The sequence below is a fragment of the Podarcis gaigeae genome (genome assembly GCF_964106915.1).
Source record: "Podarcis gaigeae genome assembly, chromosome: Z".
In the NCBI taxonomy this organism is placed as follows: domain Eukaryota; kingdom Metazoa; phylum Chordata; class Lepidosauria; order Squamata; family Lacertidae; genus Podarcis; species Podarcis gaigeae.
Window position 1 is genome coordinate 27,643,121 of NC_139691.1, and position 27,374 is coordinate 27,670,494.

Consider the following 27,374-nt stretch of genomic DNA (forward strand, 5'->3'; position numbering starts at 1 on the left):
ATATTCTCTCCTTGATAGAGGCGCATTAATTCTATTTCTGTAGATTATATTTATTCATGATCATCAAAAGGAGTTTATTATTCCAATATTTGGCTTTCTAGAATTAAACTAAAAGCTTATAAGTCAAAGTCTGCGGTAGAACAAATGTGATCACAGCCAGGATTTGTTTTTTTTCTGAAAGGAGTTTGTATTGCAAATACACTAAAATATATGGATCATAATATTGATGAGTGTGATGGTCTCGCTTCAAGCTGAGGAGGACTGTTCATGTGTTGCAAGGAGAAACTGTGAGATGCACACCATTTTTAAGTAGTAGATGTCTCTCTCACACAGATTTTTGAACAAAATTGTATCTAGGACAGATGGAATGTCTATATGTTGATTTATTATAAGATTCAGGCATCTTCAGCTAATTAACAATGAAGGGACAGATGTCTTAGTTGTGCATACCCCACCACCACCTCAAGAAGAAGAAGTGAAGCAGATTATTTAAATGCATGGTGCTTGTTTTTACAAAGTAGGTGGCTTATTTAGTTCAAAAAAATGTATTTTATTCACCAGGGCTTGATCCTAAGATAACCTATGAAAGTTTAACAGAAGGAATGTTTCCTGTCTCCTCCTTCCTACCATAGCCTGCTGTGAGCAACAAAAACTCTGTCATGGAGTAGTGGCCTTCAGGTGAAGGATAGGCTAGGAAACAATCCTTCTGTTAAGGTGCAATGATCCAATGTTGATTTTGGGTAAATTCATCCTCCCCCAGCAATCCCCAGCAAGCATTGTTTAGTGGTGCCCTTTGACTAGGGACATAAGGAGGCAGCAATTTCTGTTCCATCCACTGTTGATCACAATCAGTGCTGTTTCTGTTCAGCTATACAGGTGGTCAGCTGACAAAAACCTATATCATTCATCTCACTATCTGCAATAGCCAAAATTTATGTAATTAATGTAATTGCATTTCAATGGAAGGGAAATGTCAAAAACTTTACAGAAAGTAATATAATTATTCACATAGCATATGTGGGGGGAAAAAAAGATGTGTGTGATTTCCATTCCTCACCTTGGATGAAAATGCAAATCTCTGACATCCATACTCAACCCTTCAGAGATGCTTTTTGCATTTGAACTCTGATCATACCTCTTGTTTGGGTGGATTGAAGATAAAGAGGAGTGTGAGAGACACTAGTATACTGCACAAAGAGGAAATTTGGTTCCCCCACCCCCGCATTTTCCTCCAGCCCTGCTCACCTCTACCATGTGGCCTTTGGAAGGCTGTGCAGAAGGGAATGTGGTCCTCAGGCTGAAAAAAGTTTCCTCACTCCTGATCTGCATCAAAATAGAGTGGGGAAGTAGGTTGAAAAAGAGGCATCAATTTTGTAAGCTGGGATTGTTCAAGACCTTCCATTGTTGAATTTGTTTATCTCTAGATCTTTCAGACCTGAGCTGGTCCTGGAACACTTTCTCACTTTCTGATTGTGTGTAGTGTTGCCCAACAGGTGCATTACTTATACTTGCTGTGAAAAGTGGATGACCTAGATGGTCAGTGTAGTGCCAATCTTCAGCCACTGGCAAAAGCAACAGAGCTGTAGTTGTCTGTTGAGACACCACTTATTCTAGCTGATTCTTCTTGCAGTAAGCCACAGGGCCCAGGATGCTGCATGAATGAATAGATCTTGCCTGAAGTAGGCCATAGCTTAGTGGTTCAGATTATGTGTTGCATGTCCATTTTTAGCTCCTGGCAGCTCAAAATAATCTTATTTAAGAATATAAGAAGAGCCCTGCTGGATCAGGCCAATGGCCCATGAAGTCCGGCATCCTGATCCCACAGTGGCCAGCCAGATGCCTGCAGTAAATCTGTAATCAGGACGTGAGCTGAAGAACACTTCCCACTCTTGTAGTTTCCAGCAACTAGTACCTGAAAGCATATTGCCTTCAACCATGGAGGCAGATGATTGCCTCCAAGGTCTATGGAATGTAGCCTACATCATGGCTAGTCGCCCTTGATGGACTTATCCTCCATGAATTTGTCTAAACCTCTTTTAAAGCCATCCAAGTTGGTGGCCTCCTGTGGGAGTGAATTCCATAGTTTAGTTATGTGCTGCACGAAGTACTTTCTATTGTCTGTCCTGAATCTTCGAATATTCAGCTTCATTGAGATGTCCACAAATTCTAGTCTTAGGTGAGAGGAAGGAAAACTTTTTCCTCTTCACTTTCTCCATGCCATGCATGATTTTATGAAGTTCTATCATGTCACCTCTTACTTGCCTTTTCTCAAAACTAAAATCGCTTGCATCCACCAAGACCTTGACTCTGCTATTATAGCAGATAAATCTCATGGGGTGTCCAGAGCACAGTATAGTCCTCTTGTGTTGGATGTGTTTCAGTTGGTAAGGCTTGAGGATGAAGGCAAGGTGCTCGGATTGGCCAGAGCGACCACTTGCAGCAGGGAGGTAACAGGTGGCTGGATCAGGGAGGTGACCAATGCCTCTTGATCAATCAATCAATCAATCAATCAATCAAGAAAAGTGCAGTTTAACAGCTGTAGATTCCACTGTAACAATCCATACTTTGCAAATCTCCAGAAGCTCTTCCTTTCCTTTCCTTTCCTTTCTTTTCCTTCCCTTTCCCCCCTTTTTTGTAGTCACCTGTGGTTTTTTATTGAAAGGGTTAGTTTGTCCTCCCTTCAACAGTCACATTACAAGCCTACTTGATTGGTGTCCAGTGCCATGGAGAGTGGCAAATGCATTCTCTGAAACACCCAGAAAAATGGTCATTTAACATTTCCCCCATTCCAATCAATGTGCAACAGGTGATGCAATTGTTCTTGTTATTCCTTTCAAAACAATCTTTACATTTCAATCAAGGTGACTGACACAACAGTGTAGTCCAATACTCACTCTCAGTTTGTCAAGGAGTGGCTATGGATCAAATACTGTTAGTGAGAGGAATTGATCACTGTATAATTAGTGCCAGTGGACACGTGTAGCAACTATGAAAGAACTCAATTAAGCATGCTGACAGCAGGAACAGCAATGACTCAGACAATGAAATCTCCCCCTCAGGAGACTGATTAAATTCTTCCTTGGGTCGGGGGAAGGGAGGGGTGGTGGGGGTGATAACCTATATTTTTATAAAGCAGTCCTGAGAGCTCTTGGTTTAGTCCAGCAGGGAGATAGGATGGGATAAATAAACAGGACACAATATGCCCAGGGAAGAAGCTCAGGTTGACTGCAAATTTACTGTCTGATATTAACAGAGCAATCATATGTACAGAAAGTCAGCGTAAGTTCCAAGCTGTGCTCAGAAGTGGGGGTATCGCTGGCTGAGCTGGCAGAGTGGAAACAAACCTTTAAAATAGCATTACACCATCCTTTTCGCTGGTGTTGTTCTCACCAGGCTTGGTTGAGCTGAAACAGGTTTGGAATAAGTGTCTCTCCTTGCCCCATCCCACCCTCAGCATTTTTGAGGCTTATGTTTGAGAGCAGGTGTGGTGTAGTGGTTTTAGTGCTTGACTAAGACGTGAGAGACCAGGGTTCAAATCCCCACTGAGCCATGAAGCTCACTGGGTGACCTTGGGCCAGTCACTCACTTTCAGCCTAACCTTCCTCACAGGGTTAGAGTCACAGAATTGTAGAGTTGGAAGGAACCCCAAGGGTCATCCAACCCCTGCAATGCAGGAATCATGAAGTAGAGGGGGGGGAGAAGTATATGTGCCACCCAGTGCTGGATCTACTATGAAACTAATGAAGCTTAAGCTTTGGGGCCCCTAGTCACGGTGTGGCCCCAAAAGTGACTTCCGTCCACATTGCTTTAAAATTTTGGGTTTACTAGACCAAATTTGATTCACAGAACTCAAATTGATTATTTTGTTGTTGTTGTTGTTGTTGTTGTTGTTGTATATATTTCAACAATCCCAAAGTTTGTGAGTCAGTAGCTGGAGCTTGGGGATGTGTGCAGCCCACCCCAGCCTATTTAATGAGGTGGCCAGGTGTTGGCCACCCTTTTGGCCAATTGTGGGCCCATACACCTCTCCCAGTGGTGGTCTGTGTGGGTTTGTGGGTTCCATTCCATGTTGGGAGCAACTCCCTAGCACAAGTTCGACCCCACCAGGTTCCTATCAGGTAGCAGGCGGGCTGCCTGATACAGGATGCATGCCCAGTGCCTTTGCCAAACCTACTCTTTCTTGTAATCAAAAAAATATGTGGCCTATTTCAACCCAATACCATTCTCCTGGGTCATTCTTGGGGCCCTCCCTTCACTTGCCACAGCCCTTACTTAAGAGGATACCGGAAAACCCAAACAATTGTGGTGTCTGTCATGGAACAACCCTACTGAGGAAGATAACAGTGGTTACCCAGACCTTGCTGCTGGTTGTGAAGGGGCCCCCACAACAGTTCAAGCCATAGATGTCAACGTTTTCCTTTTTTAAAGGGATATTCCCTTATTCCCTTATTCCGAATAGGATTCCTCACAAGAAAAGGGGAAAGTTGACAGCTATGGTTCAAGCTTGAGGGTACACTACTGCTGCAACCTTCAGCTCCTTGAAAAGATGGGATATAATTGTAATAAATACAATAAGCTCCGCCAGTTTAAGTTCTGCTGGCCAGAGCAGCATAGCCCCAACTGATCCAGGTTGAAGGAATTATGCCAGTGTAGTCCCAGCTGATCGCTGACAGTCCAAGGTCTTCCTATTTTCCAATTCACTCATCCTGGTGTATCTTGATTTATTATTTATAAAATTCAATAAAGAAATAAATATGCTTAGAAAGTTGAAGGGATTTTAATCTGCTGTAGTATTTTAACTTTTGTATGTTTTAATGTAGTGTTGTGTTCAGATGAAAGGTTCTGTATGCCAGTGTAAGAAAGTCATATCATTTATCCACCCTGTTCAGTAGCATTGACACTGATAGGCAGCCGCATTCCTGGGGTTTAGGCAGGAATATTTCCCTATTCCAATCTCCAGCCCTGCTTGGAGATGCTAGGGATTGAACCTTGTTTTTTCTGCATGCTAAGCATATGAACTATCACAGAGCCCTTCCCCAACACTCCCTGTATAGCCGCCACGTGCCATTCAAAAGTGTCTGCCTATATTTCTACAGATGCATCCCAACATACCCCAAAATCAAAAGAAGATGCCTAATCCACTGTCCCACATTTTATTACAAAACAGAAAGCATTCGTGCATTTAGAGCTTCAGCTTTGCAGTCATCACCACTGGGGGCTGGGTGAGGTTGGATGGGAGAAGCAATGTGTAATTGAGAGGGACAAAGATGGTAGCTGGCAGTGGTAGCATTTGGCACTGATGTGCATGCAGTTATTCTGACCATGCTGACAGCAGTAAACACCATTTTGGTATGCAGGGCAGAGACAGTCCTATCGTTGGGCAGGGTGGTATGGCTGCTTCAGGCAGCAGATGTTAGAGGGTGGGGAGGCAGCTGTAGTCCCACCCGAGCCAGTGCTCAGTTTCTAGAGCAACAGACACAGTTTATCGGTGAGGATTTCAGTGTGATTTGATAGTGTTGAGCCCATAGTGGTAACCAGCATTTGAGATCAAGAAACAACAACAACAAAAGCTTGCTTAAAATTCCAGATCTGTGGAAGTATTGTGTCGGCTGGTAAAAATCATATTATTAATGATTTAATTTCTGGTTTTTCCTGCAGGATCTGAAGTTCCAATTAAAGCTGTGTTTGGACCATTGCTTTATTGCCTGGCAGTGCTTAATCTTTCCTGAAAGCATCATCATTTATCTGAAACAAAAGAAGAACAAGGTAAGGACAGAAAGTAATGAAATGCAGCATAACACATCTGTCAAAAGAGAGCTGGGAGTAGCTTCGGAAAATAATAGTAGTAATAATAGTAATAATAATAATAATAATAATAATAATAATAATTCAAGATCAGTGACATTCAGACTTTATTTGTTGGGTGATAAATGTATTCATGTGATGCATCCTAATTTTTACAAACGAGTTTGCCACAATGATTCAAGCATTTTCTGGGTTCCGTTTACTTATATGTAGAATCAGATACTCTGGAAGTCAGAGAGGGTACAGGCTAATTCTGGGTGAGGGTAATCTGTAGTGCTAAGTGAGTCATTTGTTCTTTGGCATAGATGTTTTCCGTTCTTGAGCATGTTCCTACACAAATTAAGGTTTGAAAAGAGTTTTGAAGAAGCTCTTTGGAGTGGGGAGGGCGTATGCATTGTTTGCTGGCTCTTCAATTTGCCATTGTGGGTTGCACAATTCAGCTGCGGCTTCTAAAGCTTATGAACTATAGCCACAGTTTTATTTCATAACAGCTGCCTCCTTACATGGTCTGGGCTTCCTCAGTGATGGGACAACATTGCACATTGCTGGAAGCAAAGGACAAAACACCTGAAGCACTTTGGGGGTGATTATGCTGGCCAGATGCATGATAAAAGCATGACTTGAAGGGACCAGGTATAGAATCACCTAAAGGTCTTACTAAAAGGGGGATAATTGAAGACCACTCGAAGGCTTTGATTGGTTCAGAATTCAACTATCCGGGTTTGCATTACTGAATTTGTATTTAAATGAGAATTGGGACTTGATGGATAAACTAATAATTGGACTCCTCTTAGTGGCTGCACATATGGCTATAGTCACATATTGTAAGGTGTAAACCTGAATGCCTGGTACAAGAGAGCATGGTGTATTGCCCTTATAGAAAAAACTGACTCACAAATTAAGACTGGCAGGAAGAGCAAAACAAAGATACATTTGTGGCAGAATGGTAGAACATTGTTTTCTTTACACATTCTTCAGGAAACCAAAGACCAGTTCTTGTGGATCTCTTAATAAGAACAGTATTTACAGATGTAGCTGTGGTGTATGTATGTACAGGAATATAAATTTTCATAAAGTATTGGAGGGAAGATCACCAGGAAAATTAAAAAACACACAAAGGTTTATTATGAAGTTGAAATAACAGTCTAGCAAGAAATATAACTTTAAATAAAATAACAAAAGGAGAAAAAATGAAAAACTACCAAAAAACAAACAAACGAGCTCACAGCTGTTACCACATAAAATGAAGTACATTCCTGAGAGACAACACAATAAATCAGATTTTACAACAAAAACCAACCTGAGACAAAGAGAATACAAAATGGCCAGCCCAAAACATTTTGGCTCCTGAATCAAATGCCAAAATGGTGCCCCCTCACCGCCAGGGAAGAAGGGGCAAGTGAAAATCTACATCAACAAGGATGGAAATAAATATCTACATCAGGATCTGATGCCCCTGTGGATCCTGCCACCTGAGGCAGTTGCCTCACCTTGCCTCATGGGTGAGCTGGCCCTGATACAAATGTTATGAATACCAAACAATGCCATATTTCATCAGGATTTGCCATCCCTGTGATTGACTTGTCATATAAATAACAAATAGTTGTCAAATGGAGGCAAAATCCATAGGTTTAGCTGCACCCCGAGATACCCTTAATTTATGAGTTATTCTTCCTGCAGAAATAAAGATAAACATTGCTTTGTTGAACCAAATTGTTAAATAAAAAACTGAGGACTCCTTTCAACCATGTGATATGGTCAAACAAACAGCTGCTAACAGAAAAAAACTGGTTTACATATTAGATCTTTGACTGGAGATCATAGAATTGTAGAGTTGGAAGGGACCCCTGTGGAACTCCCTGCAATTCAGAAATCTCAACTAAAGCATTCAGACAGATGCTCGTTTGGACCATACTAAGCCAGGGATAGGAAACCTATGGCACTCCAGATGTTGTTGGACTGAAATTCCCATCATCTCTGACCATTGGCCATGCAACAACCTCTGGAGAACAACTGCCTGGATTCAGAGGAGTGGTAGGGGCACTAGCTGGGGAATCCCAAAGGGAAAAAGGCTCAGAGCCAGGTGATTGGTGGTGGGACGATGATGAGCGGTCAGAGTGAGAAGAGGGAGCAGACTGGGAGGAGGAAATGTCAGAAACTGCAGGGGAGATTTAGGCAGCTGTGGGAAGGTGGGGACCAACTGCCTCATAGGGCAGGAAGTGTTGCTGTGTTCTCCTGGCCTGGCCTGGCCTGGCCTCCCAAGCTGTCTTGTTTCTTTGAATTAAGGGTTAGCTTCACTGAAGCTGTGTAAGTTATTGCTGACGTGCTCCTGACATCCTCTCCTGACAACCACAGGTCCATGTCTCAGCCCCCTGTCATAATTATATCACCCCCTCCTCTCTCTCTCTCTCTCTCTCTCTGCTTCTGTGAGTTTATATCTGCTAGTTTAGTAGTCTGATCTAGGTTTTTCTTGCTGTTTTTTTATTGAGGTTAAGCCTTAAAGTTATACTATATATTTGCAACATATCTTCACACATACCTACACCACACCTGCTGTGTTTTTTTATAGCTTCCGTTGTAAACCATCTTGAAGTATCCCAGTAGAAATGTGAGCTATAAATAAGCAAATGACTGCTGGTTGTATTATTTAGTAATACTTGACTGAACTGAGAGGTGTTTTCATATTTATATGTTTTAACAATTGATAAATAATATTGGTGTGCGATTTAAGGATTGATATTGCATCCTCTGTAATGAGTTTAAACGCTATAATGTCGATATAATCAAAATGAATTCTCTATTGAGATGAGTATATTGCACTTTGAAATGAATTTGTATTTGACTGTTTCATGTAATGATGCATTTATATGGTTGGGTTTTTTGCTGCTGTTCTTGCATAGTGAACTGCACTGGACATGTAGGAAATTGCACGTAAAGCTGCATTTGACATGTGGAAAATTGAAAGGGTGGTGGTAATAGTAGAACTGAAGATTCCTGAGCCTAACTTGGGCACAGATTAATTCTGTGACTGAAGAAACAAGCTAAACTTTCCAACATTTTTTTTTAAGCCTGCAGTTTCATATGAGGTGAAATTAGGGAGTAGGCAAATGTTAGATTGAAGAGAAAGTCATTCTTAAAAGAAAACATACATAAGCTCTTTCTGTTGAAAATCTAAAGAAGCTCCGTTGAAGGTTAAGGAAAAGTATTGTTGAAGAAGGTTAGTCAGAGCATAGAAAGTTTTTTTAAAAAATAAAGCAAAGAATTAATCTTGTTGATAAGAAAAGATGAATCACTTGGTGACTCTCATAGATTTGAATCATTCATAAGTAAGGTTTTCCAGCACGGAAGTGGCATATTTCTTATTAAGAGCAGCTAATGTGTTGCTACTGCTAATTATCTGACATATTCTGTGGAGTTGTTGATTCTTATGTTGTTTGCAGTAGTGACTAGTTTTCATCAGTGTATTTTATTTTATTTTCCGGAGTGGGGAGGGGAGGGGAGGAAGCATTAAGCAAATATGATTCTTGCCTTCAATCAGTTCTAAAACAGAATGCCAGGTGAGGTGGAAAAGCTTCTGGGTGTGCTTCATTTTTAAGGTGTGTCTAACTCATGGGTGGCCACTGTGCCAGATGCTGGACTACAAATCCCATTGCCAGTGCCTCCAATGGTCAGAGATGATGGGGGCTATAGTCCAGCAACATCTAGAGAGCATCACATTTGCTACCCCTAGTCCAAATGATCACTGTAGTTGGGATAGCAAGGTACTTGGCCCAAGTCCGAGACTGGACCTGATGGTTCTGAGAAAGCACTGGAGGGACCAGGTTATATCCTCTTAGTTTCAGGGATGAGGGACATGACTAGAGTAGTGGGGTGAAGCTACGAAAGAGCAATTCTGTCTCTAGCCCACATCCACAGCACTAGATCCTAAAATGCTTCCCGTGCCCTGCATACAACCCTAACCTGCAGAACTTGTTACATGATACTCATAAGCAGTGTTTTTTTCTGGGGGGGACGCAGGGGTATGCATACCCATAAACATTTTGTGAATCTAGGTTTGGCCTCATTGAGGGGCAGTATTTCAATATGAGTAGGAAAATGAGAGTACCCCTAAACATTGTTTTCGAGGGGGCGGGGAGCACTGCTCATAAGGAAGGGCTGATGTAGCACTTCTGTCAGGGAGTCTTGATAACAAACGAGCATTGTTAATTAAAAAGAGGATTCATTGCAAAAACAAACAGAGTTCATCGGAGCGGTGATCACAGCCATCTGTCCATAAATCAAAGATGTCCCTTCTAAGGAGGGTGTTTCCGGTGAGACCAGAAACAGCCAAACATCCTCTTCTGTCTTGAAGACCCCCCCATACGCCTAGACCATGGACTTAGGGGGGTCAGCTCCCATCTGTTCCTCATTCTCTGAGAATGTACTTCCGTGATCCTTCCCATTCTCTGAACTGCTTTCATTTCTAGGCCCTGCATTTTGTCCTTCCCTGGCATGCTGGCAAGCAGCCAGATGACTCTCCTCAACTCTGCTATCAGTTGGCATTCCTAAGGGCAGGGGAGTTGGCTGTCAGCTATAAACCTCCTATCTTGCAGTTATCCCCTCTCTCCCTGGCTGCTTCCTTCCTTCACTGAGAGCTGGCTGAAAACTTCCCATGGTGGCTGGCTCATTCATGACAACTTCCCTCGACTTTATCCAGTATAGAGACACAGAGAGAGAGTGCTTGAGAGAGTATTTATCTCCCCACCACACCCCATGTATCTTTCTGACTACAGAAACTCATTAATGATGAGGCCCTAGCACAGAAAGTTTGATGAGGATTTTAGAAAAGCGGATTCTCGGGGTAGTGTCCATTCCCTGGAACTTAATGTCGAAGGGTATACATTTGACCCCACATCAATGGTTACTGAAGATACTACTGGGATTGGTCATACAGTTTTCATCAAATTTGAAAGGTGCCTATTAGAAGCCCAGCTTTCTGGGGAACAATTGGGAGCCTGATTGTTCCATTGCAGATGTGAAAGGAGGCATGTGTTGTTTGTGTAAACCATCTGCACAAGCCAAATTAGGATACTTGAAGAGCCTGTTTAGACCTGCAGGCCAGAGATACCCCACCATTTGCTCTAGACAACCAGTAGCAAAATTCTCTAACTAAAATTTATTTATTTCTCACTTTCTCATGATACAGATCTTTCCAATGTGGCTTACAAGTAATATGAATACAGGGTTGTTGTTGTTGTTGTTGTTGTTGTTGTTGTTGTTGTTGTTGTTTTGTTGCTGCTGCTGCTGTTAAGCAACAACAGCAACAATATGTAACAGCAGCAACACACACACACACACACACACACACACACACACACACACACACGAAAGCAAACACATAGCAAATCACCAGGATCCTTCCCACCAGGTAAACTGCAGAGGGAATCTAGTAGTGACAGGAGCAGACTTCTGATATCTTCTTTGCCTGCCCATCATCTTTCTCCTCTCCTTCCCACAAGGCACTTGGTGGCAGCCCTGTGGCAGGGAGGACAGTCCCACTGGAGTAGGCGGTGGTGAATTCTACATCAGTCCATCACCCCTTGCCTACATCATAGGAAACTTTCCTTAAAGGTTCCCTAAGCAGTGTAAGAATTTCTATAGTGTTCCTGGCTTGAAGCAGTAGTAATTACAGAGGCTTGTAGTAATAATGGTGGCTCGAAGATAGAAGATTATAGTAACATACATCTTTTGAAGGTGGGGAGGTTATTATTTCAACAAAACGACGAAGATACAGAAATATATTTAGCCATTTAAAACCATAGATATGGATCAATTAAAATCGAAACCCTGAAATGCAATTAGATGAAATATAGTTTTGAAAGTTCTTAAATGTCAAAAAGCGAGTTCTGCTTTGAAATCCTATCAAGTGACATTAATTTAAGCTTTAATTAGAATTTTGAACATGGGACCTGCTTACAGGGTTCTGTTTGAATGAAAATTATCCCCATCTTCATCCCAAAGAACAAAGTTATTGGAGTCTTTCTATTTAATTATAAGAAGCAGTTCTTTGTTTAAATCTTTTCTCACTTCATCAAAGCCTCTGTGGGGAGCAATGTGCTGCAGCCGATCAGCAAATTGACTATCCAATCATATTTTGGGGAAAATTAACTACTTTGAAAAGATTAATACAATACTCTGATATTGCGATTAATTTGAGCCAGGTTTGTTCTGGAACACCTTTACTGTCAGCAGAGTAATTTCTCTTAGCTTGGAGAATTTTGCTGCTAAAATACTTTTAGTTGCTTTTTTGTTTGATCTTTAAGGGCCATCACTGCAAACAAAGGTTGTATCCAAGTGAAATGAGTTCTGCTCATACAATAGAACTGCCCCTCTCTCTCCTTTCAACCCTCAGGAGCAGAATTGGGAATTGTGTATTTTAGTCACTGGAAAGTATCAAGTGGTTTGTTGCTATGCCAAAATCAAGTAAGGTTCATCATTCTAACAATCGCTGTTAGAAAAAAGTCTAGAAGTGGCTTATGTACCCAGTTCTGCTCCTAGAGAAGCAGATCCGATTTCTTGTATAATACAGGGGACTGTCTGTATTAGTCCTACTCAGAGACCATATTTAAATCAATGGAGATAACTAACTTAGGTCCATTAATTTCAGTGCCTCTACTTTGAGAATAACTTAGTTGTGTAGAACCCAAAATTCTCATCTGTGACGGACAAGAGACTTCCCCCCACCTAAGATGGGTCATATAGTAGCAGTAACAACAACAAATTTTACTTTACAATAGATTATACAATTATAAAATCCATTCCAGCCAGAACAAAGGTACAATTCCCAGCACCCTTAACAAATTATAGTTCCCGGGATTCTAGCTCAGTTGGTAGAACATGAGACTCTTAATCTCAAGGTCATGGGTTTGAGCCCCACATTGGGCAAAATGATTCCTGCATTGCAGGGGGTTGGACTAGATGACCCTTGCGGTCCCTTCCAACTCTACAATTATTTGGATCTCTTTGATCTTTTGTTGGCAGCAGTATAAATTCAGAAAAAGAGGAGGGTGCCATGAAACAAAATACCTTAAGCGTCAAAAGTAAGGAAAAAGAGGTGAGTCTTCAGCATATCTTGCTATGCAGGTTGATGCTTCTGTAATCTCTAGGCTTGATATGTTCCATACATGAATGTCTCAGAAGATGGCCCAGAAGCTTCAGTTGATAGGGAATGCAATGGTTTTTCTCAAAGTGGTGTTGGGAGGTGGGGCTCATAGTCAGTCCCCACCTCCCAGCAGGGCCAGTCCACCCTGAGGGACGGTGAAGCGATTGCATCAGATGGCAGGTGAAGCAATGTGGAGCAATGCTTTCTCATTGTATAATAAAATTGTAAGGTTGTTATCATGCTTCCCTTCATGTGGACTTTTGTGAAGGGAAGAGAGGGTTGGATGCACCTGGGTTCCAGAACCTGTCCAAGCACGTTGCTTACCCTGAACAAAGCTAGCTATATTCCTTTGAGGAAATGAGAAAACAATTGAACTGGTGACAATTTCTTCTCCAGTTTCCTCTAAAAGTACCCCCTCCAAGGGAGTTGTGCCTCACTTCAAATCTAATGTATTTCAGTAACTGCTTGAAACTTGTCTTTAAAAACAACAAGACCCAAGCATTTGTTGTATTGATAATTCTCTGCTTGCCTCTCTCACTCCCTTCCTCTGCCTCTCTTATTTCTCAGTGCTGGCTGTTTTATGGTGATCAATTTGAGCCTGTGCTTGCAGGAGCACTTCCTGCCACTGGGTGTCATATAGGGCTGGTGGGATTGCTCCCTCCCCAATATTGCATCAAATATTCTTTCCCTCTCCCACAATATTGTATCAAAGTGTGGTCAGTTTGTGCAGAAAATGTTACACAACGCTGCCTAAGTCCTGAGTACCACATTCACTTTGAAGTCTCCCAGAGCACAGCAAGCAGCCTGCTTAAGCTCTTAATTTAATTACTGGACATTTATTTAGATTTCTATCTGAAGCACAGCAGGGTAAAGAGGCAGACAGCATGCACTACAATCAAACTAGATCTTTTAAGTGCTCTGTATTTTTTCCACATCTAGCTGTCCCTTGGCTAATAAGTCTGGTGAGATTCCCCCACCTTTTTTTCTTTTCTTTCCCATTTCTTATTTGTTCTGTTTTCATTTTTTACTTTGGCACTAAACAGAAACTCTGCCTCAAGATCTTAATGCTGAATGTTTCCAGCTGCTTTGATATGCAATTTAGTATTTCTGTTTCTTTATTACACCATCAGTAAGTTAGCCTTGTAAAATGTAATGATGTTTAATTAGACATCCCTAAGAAATGAGAGCAAGCATCATTAACCTTGTCACTTTTCATTAAAATATGTATTTTTTTTTGTTCTCAAATTGTTTGAGCCAGTATGAGCTCACATCTCTTTTTTCCAATAATAAACTTAGATTCATCCAATACAAGAGAACAACATTTGGAATTATCTCAACCTTTCTCCAAAAATATATGTATTCAGGGGGAAGAGGGCTATTGATGACTATTAGCCATGCTGTGCCCAAGCGCTGTGAGCCCTGCCCCATTGGCCATATCAGTAAACAAGGACCCAGGCAACATTATTGGATTAAAAATCAGACCACAACCTTATTGATTACAGTTGTAAATGAGTTTTGGCTTGGCATTGGGTAGCCAACGACTCCTCCAGCCCGCCTGCTGGAGGGATGCTGGGGTTCAAGCCTGATTTAGACTTGGCCAGTGATTGCCAGGGACGCAGGTGGCGCTGTGGGTAAAGCCTCAGCGCCTACGACTTGCTGATCGTAAGGTTGGCGGTTCGAATCCCCGCGGCGGGGTGAGCTCCTGTCGTTCGGTCCCAGCTCCTGCCTACCTAGCAGTTCGAAAGCACCCCTAAGTGCAAGTAGATAAATAGGTACCACTTTATAGCGGGAAGGTAAACGGCGTTTCCGTGTGCGGCACTGGTGCTGGCTCGCCAGTTGCAGTTTCGTCACACTGGCCACGTGACCTGGAAGTGTCTTTGGACAGCGACGGCTCCCGGCCTCTTGAGCGAGATGAGCGCGCAACCCTAGAGTCGGTCATGACTGGCCTGTACGGGCAGGGGCACCTTTACCTTTACCTAGTGATTGCCAACAACTAGAAAATTACTCAGTGCCCTATCCACCCAAAGTTGTGACAATTACTATGAGGTAGGCAAAACCCTCAGACAGGCACAATTCATCCAACGGAGAAAAATCTATCTCTAGCCCCAAATACAGTGACCATAAGAACCAAAGCAAGGTTGATCTAGGAACAACACAGTTGCAGAGCAGAAGAATACCATATTGCCCCAAATATAACTATTTCGGCGCAGTGCCCACCCGCTGCTCCTGCCTCCCCTGAGCCACCTAGGGAAGGGGAGAAGGCCACTGGCAAAACGGCGTGGCTTCCCCCTCCCCCCGGAAGCAACCCTGTTATTTTCTTTTTTTCCTCCCTCCCCCTTCAATTTTAAAGGTGCAGCTTATTTGATGGCGCGTTTTATATTTGGGCCAATATGGTATATATTTTGCATTATGGGAGGGAGATTTGAAGTTGACTGCGGTCTCAGGCTGGGGCCAGCCTGACTTTAAATTCACAGGGAGTGGACCAGAGTGAAGACTGCAGGAGTCTGACCCAGGTCCACCCCTCATGGCTATGCCCCCAAGCCTGCCCGCAATTGATCTAAAATCTGAGGTGGGCAAATTTGAATCCTGTTGCTGACATGAGAGGCTATAGCTTCTCCGAAAAGCTTCCGGAGCCTAAGACCACAGGACAGGGCAGAGCATGGCTGCAGAGTCAACACCATGCTAGTGAGAAGGGGTGAGCACTTCATGCTTTCAAATACCAGTAGCTGGAAACCACAAGAAGCGAGAGTGCTGTTGTGCTCGGGTCCTGCTTGCAAGTTTCCCACAGGTATCTAGTTAGCCACTGTAAGAGTAGGATGCTGGACTAGGTGGGTCACTGGGCAGATCCAGCAGGTTCTTCTTATGTTCCATCTTGCTCAATATCATCAACATTTCACTGGCAGTGGCTCTCTGAGATTTCAGGCAGGGAATCCTTTCCAGCACAGTTCTGAAGTTGCTGGGGATTGAACCTGGGACAGTCTTCATGCAAAGCAAGGATGCTACCATTGAGTTACGGCTCTTCCTCCATGTAGATGATGCACATGAAACAAAGACTTGGGTAATTAAATCAGCAAAGCAGGCTCCAGAAATATTGCACTAGCTGAATCTCCCAACTGCTTATCAGAGGCAGTCCCACACAGAGCACCCTCTATATTAACACATAGAACACTTTCTACATTAAGAGAGCTTGCTTTTGAAACTGGATAAAAGGTCAAGTAGCAAAGCAAGACTGGAATGTGAAATCAGCCTTATATAGCCCCCCACCTTAAAATGTGGGTGGGTGGGGGATGAAAAAGAAATGAAAATACTGATTTACAATTTTTCATCTGAGACTTGTATATCATCCACTTAACAGTGTAGTTCATTATTTTTTAATAACACAAAACGAGTTCAGAGCAGGTCATATATTAATAATATGCTAGAATCAGTATATGTGATCTCCTTTTATTTCCCATTTGCAATTTGTTTTCCTTTGTGGGCTTTTTTTATTCCTCTAGCTAAAAGTGCTATTGCTATTTTAAACAATCACAGGAAAGGGGATGAATCCTGTTCTATTTTATATGTGGGAAGAGGTTGGCACTGCGTAGGCAGGGGTCTACAAAGCCTTTATTCTGGCTTAGAATAACCCACAGGAAGTTGAGGACATCACATCCAGATGAACATACCCAACAGAAGGAAGTTCAAACAAAAACTGACCTTGCTAGTCCATTATGGGCCCTTTGCAGGCTTTGTAGTCTGCAGGATTGATCATCTGTTGCATAAATGGGATGGGCTGCAGCAGGAGAGAAGGCACTGGGCTTTTTCCAGAGCAGCCTAACTCGTTTCCTTGCCTACTACAAATTTTTAATTTGTTTCTATGTTCTGGGAGAATGAGATGAGGCACCAGAACTATGAGATAGCCACAATTTTATTTAAGAACATGGGGAACTACCTATTCTGCTGAGTCCCAATGCACAAAGACAGAAGCTCTTACATGTAAGTAATAAGGAAATCTTTTAACTGGCAAATAAAAGCACAGGCTTGGCAGCAGACACAGGGTTTAGGAATCACAATTCAAGAGTTCAGGGATGATTCAGAACTGGACAGAAGCAATGAAGTTGCCCCAGCAGTTTCGATAGTCCACTCACCAAGCTTTCAAAGAGGAAAAGTGACACACTTACTTCCTAAACTCACTTTGCAAAAATGTCAGGAATGCAAACACATACTCCTCTGGGGTAGGTCTGGCACTCTTACCCACCTGGAGGTTCAAGCCTTCTACCTGTTACCTGGAGGGGACCATGACCTGTTACCAGGTCAGATCTGGAAGTCTGGCAAGCCTAGTTCAGCCTCATATACTCCAGTAGCCAGTGAGTATGGTGAGGAATCTAATACCACTATAGCACACTCTTTACTAAGTCTGGTATGGTCACTTGAATTCTCATCTCTTTGCCTCTGCTAATGGCAAGCTTCAATGTCAAGAATTTTTCCTCCCACATGGAGAAATGTATTGAAATGGTCTCGGCTATTTCTTTTCCCAAAGATAGGGTGAATAATTTCAATGTTCAGTTGCAAAACAGCCTTTACCAATGGTGTTATGGACTTTGAGGACTCTCGAACTCAGAACGCAAGGGAAAAACATGCTAAGAGGAAGAGACGCTAGGCAAATCCACACCATGATCAACTCCCGCCCAAGAACCAATGTAATTGGTCTTCACAGTCACTTACGGACTCATTGTTAAAACCGTGTTTCTGGAAGACAATCTTACTCGGCTATGAGTGATTGCCAAAGAAGAAAAATTTCAATATATAAAAAATAGAATTCATAAAAAATGAATAGACTAAATATAAAAATGTATTCAGTATAGAAACAAAGAGCAATAAGAATATGTAAGTTCCATTTTTATTTTGTTCTTGTTGTAGATTTTGGTAGCTATCATACTCAAGTATTGACCTGCTGTAACTAGGTTCTTCTGAAGCAACAAATCTCAATAAATCCAGGGTCAATATCCTCTTATTGTTAATGCTTGGAGGATTAGAATGGCTCTCCAGATGTGAAGATTTTGGAGAAAAATGCACATTCAGTATGTGATACCTTTATCAATACTATGTTATTGAATAAAAGAAAAAGGTCAAGCAACAAATAAAACACTTGGATTGATTTTGTATAGTGTGACACTGTGGTTAATGTTTTAGGAGCTACGGTCATGTATTCTGATTCTAGCAGGAGAGCTGTGTAGGAAATTTTCTCTGCGTGTGTGTATTTGTGTGCACGCGACATATATAGATTATAGGAGCTGGCACAAAGCCTAGAAAATCTCAAGCAATCTGCACTTAGTGAGGAAGATGGTTTATCTCAGGTACTATATAGAGAATGGAGTTGATAATGTGTTCCTCCTGGGCCGTGTCCAGAAAGTGGTTGGGGGGGGATGAATGTTCAGACCCCTGGGACCTCACTTGTGGGGTGCCTCAGGGTTCCATCCTCTCCCCCATGCTTTTTAACATCTACATGAAGCTGCTGGGTGAGATCATCAGGGGGTTTGGGCTGGGTGTCCATCAATATGCAGATGATACCCAGCTCTACCTTTCTTTTAAATCGGAACCAGTGAAGGCAGTGAAGGTCCTGTGTGAGTGCCTGGAGGCAGTTGGAGGATGGATGGTGGCTAATGGATTGAGGTTGAATCCTGACAAGACAGAAGTACTGTTCTTGGGGGGCAGGGTATGGGCCCTGGTCCTGAATGGGGTAACTGTGCCCCTGAAGGACCAGGTGTGCAACCTGGGAGTCATTTTGGACTCACAGTGGTCCATGGAGGTGCAGGTCAATTCTGTGTCCAGGGCAGCTGTTTAACAGCTCCATCTGGTACGCAGGCTGAGACCCTACCTGCCTGTGGACTGTTTCGCTAGAGTGGTGCATGCTCTAGTTACCGTATTTTTCGCCCCATAGGATGCACCGGCCCATAGGACGCACCTAGTTTTTTGGGGGGGAAATAAAGGAGGGGAATTATTTTTCCCCAGGCGCAAGGCGCGTGCTGCCATCCCGCTGACCCCCGAGCTTATGGGGCTGGCAATGGGGAGAAGCAAGCTTCTCCCCACAGCCAGGCTCCAAACCAGGTTGGGGAATAGCGGGATGGCGGCGCTCCGCCTCCCCGCTGTCTCCCGAGCTTGTGGGGCTGCCCGATATCTGCCCGAAGCCCGGGGTGCGCTCTGGAGCGTGCCCCGTGCTTTGGGCTGCAGGCTGCCGCCCGCAAGCCTTGCGGATAGCTTCCTGAAGCCTGGAGAGCGAGAGGGGTCGGTGCGCACCAACTCCTCTCACTTTCCAGGCTTCACGGAAAGCCTGCATTCACCCCATAGGACGCACACACATTTCCCCTTCATTTTTGGAGGGGGAAAAGTGCATCCTATAGGGTGAAAAATATGGTATCTCCCACAGGGACTACTGTAATGCGCTCTACGTGGGGCTACTTTGAAGGTGACCCAGAAACTACAACTAATCCAGAATGCAGCAGCTAGACTGGTGACTGTGAGTGGCCACCGAGACCATATAACACCGGCCCTGAAAGGCTCCCAGTATGTTTCCGAGCACAATTAAAGTGTTGGTGCTGACCTTGAAAGCCCTAAACGGCCTCAGCCCAGTATACCCGAAGGAGTGTCTCCACCTCCATCATTCTGCCTGGACACTGAGGTCCAGCACTGAGGGCTTTCTGGCGGTTTCCTTACTGCAAAAAGTAAAGCTACAGGGAACCTGGCAGAGGGCCTTCTTGGTAGTGGCTCCCGCCCTGTGGAACGCCGTCCCATCAGATGTCAAAGAGATAAACAACTACCTGACATTTAGAAGACATGTGAAGGCAGCCCTGCTTAGGGAAGTTTTTAATGTGTGACATTTTAATGTATTTTTAATCTTTGTTAGAAGCCGCCCAGAGTGGCTGGGGAAACCCTGCCAGATGGGCGAGGTACAAATAATATATTATTATTATTATTATTATTATTATTATTATTATTATTGTTGTTTTCATTCTGTTTATTTATTTCATGTATTTATATCCTGCCTTTCTCTCTCTTAAAGGCGGCTTACAAGATTTAAAAAACATCATTATAAAATGCAAAGTGATGAAACTAAGCTAGTTAAACGCAATAGTTAAAATACATTGAGACAGAGCCTTGAAGCTCTGGTGTTAAACTATAGTTTGCCTTGACAGCAGCTTCATGATCAGCATTGTCTCTGCCATAGTTTTCCAAGGCCTATCTGAAAAGGAAGGTCTAAGCCTGCCAACAGTAAGATAACAAAGAAGGAGACAATCTAACCTCTCCTGGGAGGTAATTGGACAGCATGGGAGCAGCCACAGAAAAGGCTCTCTCTCCACCAACCAGGTTTCTGGTGCTGATGAGACTGAGAGAAGGTGCTCACTTGGAGACCTTAGCACCCACACAGGAGACATGATCTTTCGGGTGGCCTGGGCCCAATGTTCATTCTAAAGACTTCCCTGACACTCATTGGGTAAGGTTCCTACCAATTTATTCATTTCATTTTCTCAGCCTTCCTACCAAGAGCTGAGGGTGGCATATGTATATGCTTTTATCGGCACAACAACCCTGTGATCTAAGTCAAACTGCAATGTTTGTTTGTTTCCACATATGAATTGCTTCCCATCTAATATCCTGAAGTGATTTCACAATTTTTAAAACCACAAATAAAAATAATTTTGCCACTTATTATATAAAAGCAGTTATGACAATGGTTAAAAAACAATTAAACACACCTCCACCTATAAAGGCAGTTAAAAAGAATTGCATGTATATAAAAAAAACAATTTTATCTCCGATACAGATAGACTGGGATAAAAATCCTTGCTTAAAAGACTTGTTGAAAAAGGAAGGTCTTCAGTAGGCACCAGTAACTCAACAGAATGGCAGCTGTCTGTTATGTACCAGGAGAGAGTTTCAAAGTGTAGGTGCTACCACACTTAAAGCCCAATTCCTATATCTTATGGATCAGACCTTCTGATGAAATGGTATCTGCAGAAGCCCCCTCCCAGAGAGAAAGTGGACTGGTTGAGTCGATACGTACTAGCCCAGATAAGTAACTAGTTACTAGCCCAAGTAAGCTTTGTAGCTGAGCAGGGTTTTAAATCCAAATCTCACCCATTTAAGAGTGGGTCCACTCTCAGTGTGATTTAGTAAGTCCAACACACTCACCACAATCACTCTCAGTGAGCCAGTTAACAGGCTTTGAATGAAGTCCTGATGGAAGCAATGGTGCAGATATCCCAGAAATGATATTTATCAGCAGAGGTAAGCAGAGATTTGAGGTGACAATTGCATAGAGCATCACAGGCCAAACATTATCTACCTAACCTATGTGACTGAATATTTCCGAAAGGAGTCAATGCCTAGTAGAAGCAAACTTTTTAATGCTTGGATTTTATTTTGGTTTCACCTATTCCTCCTTTGTATATTTTAAAATAGGAGGGGGTGTGAGCGAGAGAAAGAAAGAGAGACAGACAGACAGATACGGTAATTTCCATATTATATGGAAATAATGGGCATAAAATTAGAGATGCAGATTTCAGTCATTCAAAGGACTAGGCTGTTCCATAATTATCTCTATTCTATGGCCCTGTTGTTTGCTGAAGTACATTTGCTTCCTAACAACTATGTATTCATTTAAAATGACAAAATGTTTTAGAGGTTATGTGTTAATGTAGAAGATCCCAGTCTACAATGTTATCTTGACATTATTAACAGCAGGCATACCTGGAAGAATACAGTAAACACAAGAGAAATCATGAGTGCAGTTCATGAAATCATAAACGGGTTACATTCTTATAAGGAATGCTGTTGATCCTCAGCGAAATTCTCTGATGAATGGCCTATCAGGTTAGACTCAATACTGGAGGAACTAAAACATAAGCTTACCTTGAGTTAAAGCGAGTGAGAAACCGTGATTAAAGTAAAAAAAAAGGGGGGGTTGACCCAGTAGTTCAAGGAGAAACAGTTTCATGAAATGTCCCCTCTCAATTTATGCTGAACACAATGGGATTGCGCATGACACTGTGACTTTATAATTCTGCTCTGTTTAAAACACTTCAGTTACAGACTGTTTCAACCCCCCCTTTAATGTATAATGTCAATGGAATGTTTAACTGCAGAAGGGTTCTTAGGAAGGGGGAAAGAAAAGGAAACTGAAAAAGGCAGAGAAAGAGATGGAAAGAGAGAAAATAAATTTATTTTACTATTTTCCAGAAAAAAGTGTTAAATTGAAAGAATTGATTTTGAAGCAAATGTAGCAGCTTCAGGAAGCTCATTTTCACCCTGATCCAGAATTAAACCTCAATCTAAGTTTAAATGCAAAGGCTTTGTGACAGGAATAGAGAGGGTGACTCAGTGACTGGTAGTATATTCTGACTCCTTGTAATATTTGGATAATTGTTGTGTGAATAGTTTATTATATATGCACTTGAGCCAGATGCTTTTGGGCACTGGATGCTAATAATTAAAGATGAGCCAAGGTTGGAAATTACATTGATCTAAAAATATTTGATGCTGCAACCTTATGCACACACATCTGAGAAATATAATTGGATATAATTATGAATAAACATGTATCAGATTGCACAACTGAAGCATTAACTTTATGATAACAAAAGAGTATTCTAATAATCAATAGAATTGATACATGTGCTAATTACAAAAACAAATTAGTTAACTGGTATTGAAAAACAATGGAATTAACTTTTTTTTTAAATAAGTGGTAATGAATTGTAACTTTCAAAAATATTAGACAAGGCAATTATAATTGTGTGTGGCTCTCTTTCATTTTTTAAACTGAAAGATTAGGGTCAGCATTAGTATATTTAAATTGAATTTGGAACAGATTCATTGTTCCATGTCTTGCCTCAGTAATGGACTTGATGAGAGCCGACAAAATGAAGCTCAATCCAGGTAAGACTGAGGTGGTTCCCTAGATTGGATGGAGAGGAAGTGGCCTGCTCTTAGTGGGGTTACACTCTCTTTGAAGGAGCAGGTATGTAGATCGGGGGGTTATACCCATGGGGCTGCCTCTGAATACAGTTCAGAAACTTCAGCTAGTGCAGAATTCAATAGCCAGGTTGCTCACTGGGACAAGATGGTTTGATCATATTACACTGATCCTGGCCCGACTGCAATGGCTGCCAACCAGTTCAGGGCCTGATTCAAAGTGCTGATTTTTACCTACAACATTTTTAACGGTTCAGGACTGCAATACCTCAAGGACCAGTTCTTGCCATATGAACTGACCTAGACCCTACAGTCACCATGTTAGGCCTTTTCTTTCCACCTGGCCTGGGAGAGCAGGGCCCTGGTTGGCAACAGTTATAGAAGCTGAACCTATTGAAATGGCCAGAGACCATTTTGGCTATCTCTTATTACAGACCTAGGTCATGGAGTTTCCGCAACCGCCTGCCATGAACCACAACTGGCTGGATTAGCAACAACAACTGCAGATATGTTCTATGCTTTTATTCTCCTGCTAATTATGTTGTTTTAAATGTACATTTTATATTCACCTTCCTTTATTAAATTTTAATGTCTGATAGATGTGTTACAATTTTTTATATATGCTGTAAGCCACCCAACCAGAGTGGCTGGGGAAACCCAGCCAGATGGGCGGAGTATTATTATTATTATTATTATTATTATTAATAATAATAATAATAATAATAATAATAATAATAATAATAAATGTTTTATTTTGAAATTTTAAAGATAATATTTTAGTTTCCTCTTAATCATGTTGCTTTGAATGTATACTTGGCTTTATTTAGTAATCTGAGTTGTTTTCTTTGATGATTTAAGAGGCTGTAAAACACTTCAAGATTTTTTTCTTAAATATAAAGTGGTATAGAAATAATAATAATAATAATAATAATAATAATAATAATAATAATAATATCCTTGAGTGTTTTTGCCTGACTCAAATGTATCATTAAACTGTGAAAGTGCTGTTTGCTTGCTTGGAAGGGGAAAGGAGAGGTACGCGTGTGTGGAAACCTTTAGCTATTGCATGGTTGGAAAGTAGTTTTCTGTACGAAGGTGACATTCACATCTATTACTCTGCCCACTTTCACATTTATCCCCACTTTCCAGAGGTATGTGGCCCCTGGAGGAAAATTGGCCCTCAGTCTAAAAAGGTTTCCTTGCCACTGCCCTAAAGACTACCAAATTGATTTGTTTATCTACAGGGATGAGCAATTTACTTGGGAGTTCTGTTCCCTGTGTAAACCACTTTGAGAGAAATGAAACAAATCATCATCATCTGAGGCCCTTTTTCATATGTCCCCTCCATGAGTGGATGGCAACCTGAGAATGGGCCTTTTCTGTGGTGGCTCCCTACTTGTAGAATGCTCTCTTCAGGGAGGCTCACCATTCCTCTTGTCCTAGGACTTTGGCTAATTAAACAATTTATGGCCTTTTAAATGTGTTTATGGGAAGATATTTACTTGCTTTTTTTGAGATCTCATTTCATATTTTATGTGGTGGACCACCCTGTCACCTTCAAACGAAGGGCAGTATAAAATTTAATAAATACAAATGTATAAGAGCTGCACAAATTACAGTGTACAATAATCATACCTAATAATTTTGCCTGCGTAATCTGCTCAACCAGCAAGGATTTTCAATATTTTCCTTGTCCGGTCTCAGTAATTTACAATGGGACCTTAATATTTTGAGTTAGTAGCTGCAGAAGAGCTGCATTTTATTTCCTCTCTTTCTCTCCTTCCCTACATCTTTTGCCAATGGGCAGAGACATATTGAATTGCTATCTTCCTTCTGTGTGATTCATTCGCTCCATAAAACAATCAGTTCTCTCCATGGCACTTGCTGTTAATCAAGCTTTCTCCCTCCATTAGAGCAGTTGTTCTTTCCATCACTTTGGTATACATAATCACAAACTTTCCCCATTACCCATTGTGAGTAGGTGTTGCTTACATGCCTGTCAAGGGGATGTTAGTGCACTAGGGTTTTAGCAAGAAATACTAATGTCAGAATTGTGGCGGCCTTTGTTCATACATCATGTGTTCCTCAGAGAAGCTAATGAACAAAATAATTCAAAGACCCAAATGCACTATTAAAGTGCATCACAATCCTAAAAGGAAGAAAAGAAAAGAACGAAACAGTGAGTCCTTGGGACAAATAAACCTAACATTTCCCAATAACTTTAAACTACAACATGAAGGAAGAACAAAAGCTGCCCTTTTTTCTTTCTTGCAAACAGTTCACAACAAGACCACAATCCCATCCACAGATGCATTTCTCAATCAATGCTAATAATCAGTGCATTGCAAAGAAACATTTGTGAATTGCTGCCTGTTTGGGCTGTTTTAGATTATGTGGTGATGGCAGGCAATGGGAGGCTTCTGCTTACTGGGACTAATAATCATTGTAGAGTTGGAAGACATCCAAAGTATCCTCTAGTCCAGGTACGTCCAAGTGGTAGATCACTGGACGTCTGTGGTAGATCCCTGTAGATCCCTGTCTGCCCCCAAAGAAGGTCAACAACTTTGAACTGAACCCCCCAAAAGGGGGTAGATCACTGCCAGTTTTTAACTCTGTGAGTACAGTGGTACCTCAGGTTAAGTACTTAATTCGTTCCGGAGGTCCGTTCTTAACCTGAAACTTTCTTAACCTGAAGCACCACTTTAGCTAATGGGGCCTCCTGCTGTCGCTGCGCCGCCAGAGCACGATTTCTGTTATCATCCTGAAGCAAAGTTCTTAACCCGAGGTAGTATTTCTGGGTTAGCGGAGTCTGTAACCTGAAGCGTTGCTCGGTCCCTGCTCCTGCCAACCTAGCAGTGCGAAAGCACATCAAAGCGCAAGTAGATAAATAGGTGCCACTCTGGCGGGAAGGTAAACGGCGTTTCCGTGCGCTGCTTTGGTTCGCCAGAAGCAGCTTAGTCATACTGGCCACATGACCCGGAAGCTGTACACCGGCTCCCTCGGCCAGTAAAGCGAGATGAGCACCACAACCCCAGAGGCGTCCGTGACTGGACCTAATGGTCAGGGGTCCCTTTACCTTTATCTTTAGTTGCTGTTTTTAATGGCTTTATGTGTTTTGAGAATCTCTTGGAGATTTATAAAGGAAAAAGTGGCATAGAAGTTTGTTTGTTTGTTTTTTAATTTAATTGATTGATTAAAATATCTCTTGTTATTGCTTGCCTCCATAACATAATAAAAAGTCACTAACAGTATCTATCCAGCATTGCCTCCCTGACCCTGGGGGAGATAGCCCTGCAGGCTGGTACAGGTATTTGCCCTTCACTCTTCTGTTAAGGGTACCGGGATACACGGGGTGGGGTAGGGGAAGTGAGAATTGGCACCACATCTGATATTTGGTAGCTTTAATTGCAGCTTTTCTTAACACCAGAGCCAATTTAAATATCTTAAGCATACGCCTTAAGTGTAGTACATGGAACAGTGCTTTAAAAATATTAACTGGAAAGAAGTTAGCATACTAGGAATGGGATATATGCCACTGATGGTTCACCGTTTCCTAATCTTTTTTTGATATTTATTAATGTTAAAGGAAAATATATGTCCATAAACACACTGTGAATGCCATGTGTCCATAATGATCTCCATAATGCTGTAGGAGGAGAGTAAAGATGGCAGCTGTTGATGGATAGCTTGTAATGGAAATGGAGAAAGAAACTGGTAATGTGATTTCACTTGGATTGCAGTAGGGGGTATTAAAATGCAGAACTCTCTCATAAAATGGTCAATACCTAGATCAATGGAATGATCTAAATGGTAGGCTTCCTAGCCTTTTTCTTGCTGTTCATTATGCTATAACTATTCTTCACAGCAGTTAACTGTTTTCTGGAGGACCTTGTATCCTTATTCTTAGCAGTAAAAAAAACAAAAACCACAGGAAGTTTAGAGCATCTGACATTCAGGCAAATTTGCTCCTCCCACCCATGCCTATGTGTGTCCTTCCATACACATACATGTCCATAAATGCACATTAATATGCACAGTGTCCTATCTTAGACACCTAGGATTGTATCTCTGCAAAAATATAGATGTACAAATCTGTTGATTTTGATTCTCTGAGTTTGTCATTTTTTTAATCTTAAATTCAGACCTCAACATTTCCACAGCAATTTGCCATTTTAAAAAAATCCTCATGAGAATTTGCCAGTATTTTAGTGCTCATTTCTCTTAACAAACACGTTTTCAAATGCTTTTTAAAAAATTAATATACACATTTGTGCAAGCAATTTACCTAGATATAATGCATTTTTCATATTATTTTCACTAATATACTGTATGTGGTTTCATGCACATTTCCCCTTGTACAATATGTACAAAAAAATGAATATATTATTTGAGGTACTGCATTGCAAAACTTGGAACAGTGTGAATTTCAATGGATAGCCTTGCTTTGGTTCATGTACACATTTGAGAAGTGCAAATT

General features: G+C 41.7%; 1 long non-coding RNA gene across 1 annotated transcript in view; it reads left to right on the forward strand.

The window, feature by feature from the left end:
- Positions 1-27,374, forward strand: part of LOC310836861 — a 193,117-nt gene that overhangs the window by 10,768 nt on the left and 154,975 nt on the right. Inside the window, exon 2 of the long non-coding RNA XR_014560275.1 lies at positions 5,659-5,766. This is a non-coding gene — a long non-coding RNA (uncharacterized lncRNA). The remainder of the gene's footprint in view (positions 1-5,658; positions 5,767-27,374) is intronic.